Source organism: Petromyzon marinus, unplaced genomic scaffold, assembly GCF_048934315.1.
Source record: "Petromyzon marinus isolate PM22_M1 ecotype Great Lakes invasive population unplaced genomic scaffold, UKy_Petmar_22M1.pri1.0 PM_Scaffold_167, whole genome shotgun sequence".
NCBI lineage: Eukaryota > Metazoa > Chordata > Hyperoartia > Petromyzontiformes > Petromyzontidae > Petromyzon > Petromyzon marinus.
The window spans coordinates 158,435-160,934 of record NW_027423132.1 but is presented as its reverse complement, the minus strand read 5'-3'; the positions used below and the strand labels follow the sequence as shown (position 1 = coordinate 160,934).

Sequence of the window (2,500 nt, the reverse complement as noted above, 5' to 3'; positions counted from 1 at the left end):
CACACTCACCACCACTCACACTCACCACCACTCACCCTCACCACCACTCACCACCCCCTCACACTCACCACCCCCTCACACTCACCATCACCCTCACCACCACTCACACAAACCACCCCCTCACCCTCACCACCACTCACACTCACCACCACTCACACTCACCACCACTCACACTCACCACCACTCACACTCACCACCACTCACACTCACCACCACTCACACTCACCACCCTCACCCCCTCACAACCCTCACCCCCCTCACCACCACTCACCACCCCCCTCACCCTCACCACCACTCACCACCCCCCTCACCACCCCTCACCCCCCACCCTCACCGTGACCCCTCACCCTCACCACCCCCCACCCTCACCGTGACCCCGTACTTGAGCGCGAGTCTCTGCAGGCTGTCATCAGGCTGCACGATGTGGCTCACGAACACTCACCACCACTCACCACCTCACCCTCACCACCACTCACCACCACTCACCACCTCACCCTCACCACCACCTCACACTCACCACCTCACCCTCACCACCACCCTCACCACCCTCACCGTGACCCCTCACCCTCACCACCCCTCACCCTCACCACCACTCACCACCTCACCCTCACCACCACTCACCACTCACCACCACCCTCACCGCCCTCACCGTGACCCCGTACTTGAGCGCGAGTCTCTGCAGGCTGTCATCAGGCTGCACGATGTGGCTCACGAACACTCACCACCACTCACCACCCCCTCACACTCACCACCACTCACCACTCACCACCACCACCCTCACCGTGACCCCTCACCCTCACCACTCACCACCACCACCCTCACCGCCCTCACCGTGACCCCGTACTTGAGCGCGAGTCTCTGCAGGCTATCGTCAGGCTGCACGATGTGGCTCACGAACACTCACCACCACTCACCACCACTCACCACCTCACCCTCACCACCACTCACCACCACCCTCACCGCCCTCACCGTGACCCCGTACTTGAGCGCGAGTCTCTGCAGGCTATCGTCAGGCTGCACGATGTGGCTCACGAACACTCACCACCACTCACCACCTCACCCTCACCACCTCACCCTCACCACCTCACCCTCACCACTCACCACCTCACCCTCACCACCCTCACCGCCCTCACCGTGACCCCGTACTTGAGCGCGAGTCTCTGCAGGCTATCGTCAGGCTGCACGATGTGGCTCACGAACACTCACCACTCACACTCACCACCACTCACCACCTCACCCTCACCACCACTCACCACCACTCACCACCTCACCCTCACCACCACTCACCACCACTCACCACCCTCACCACCCTCACCGCCCTCACCGTGACCCCGTACTTGAGCGCGAGTCTCTGCAGGCTGTCGTCAGGCTGCACGATGTGGCTCACGAACACTCACCACCACTCACCACCTCACCCTCACCGTGACCCCTCACCCTCACCACCCTCACCGTGACCCCTCACCCTCACCACCCTCACCACCCTCACCACTCACACTCACCACCTCACCCTCACCACCTCACACTCACCACCCTCACCACCCCTCACCCTCACCACCACTCACCACCACCCTCACCGCCCTCACCGTGACCCCGTACTTGAGCGCGAGTCTCTGCAGGCTATCGTCAGGCTGCACGATGTGGCTCACGAACACTCACCACCACTCACCACCACTCACCACCTCACCCTCACCACCACTCACCACCCCCCACCCTCACCGTGACCCCTCACCCTCACCACTCACCACCACCACCCTCACCGCCCTCACCGTGACCCCGTACTTGAGCGCGAGTCTCTGCAGGCTGTCATCAGGCTGCACGATGTGGCTCACGAACACTCACCACTCACACTCACCACCACTCACCACCTCACCCTCACCACCACTCACCACCACTCACCACCTCACCCTCACCACCACTCACCACCACTCACCACCCTCACCACCCTCACCGCCCTCACCGTGACCCCGTACTTGAGCGCGAGTCTCTGCAGGCTGTCGTCAGGCTGCACGATGTGGCTCACGAACACTCACCACCACTCACCACCTCACCCTCACCGTGACCCCTCACCCTCACCACCCTCACCGTGACCCCTCACCCTCACCACCCTCACCACCCTCACCACTCACACTCACCACCTCACCCTCACCACCTCACACTCACCACCCTCACCACCCCTCACCCTCACCACCACTCACCACCACCCTCACCGCCCTCACCGTGACCCCGTACTTGAGCGCGAGTCTCTGCAGGCTATCGTCAGGCTGCACGATGTGGCTCACGAACACTCACCACCACTCACCACCACTCACCACCTCACCCTCACCACCACTCACCACCCCCCACCCTCACCGTGACCCCTCACCCTCACCACTCACCACCACCACCCTCACCGCCCTCACCGTGACCCCGTACTTGAGCGCGAGTCTCTGCAGGCTGTCATCAGGCTGCACGATGTGGCTCACGAACACTCACCACTCACACTCACCACCACTCACCACCT

The 2,500-nt window shown here is 63.0% G+C and overlaps 1 protein-coding gene across 1 annotated transcript in view; it reads right to left on the bottom strand.

The window, feature by feature from the left end:
* Positions 1 to 1,387, bottom strand: part of LYSMD2 (LysM domain containing 2) — a 19,574-nt gene extending 18,187 nt beyond the window's left edge. Inside the window, exon 1 of the mRNA XM_076063617.1 lies at positions 1,325 to 1,387. The gene's annotated coding sequence lies outside the window, so the exon portion shown is untranslated. The remainder of the gene's footprint in view (positions 1 to 1,324) is intronic.
* Positions 1,388 to 2,500: the final 1,113 nt, after the last annotated feature.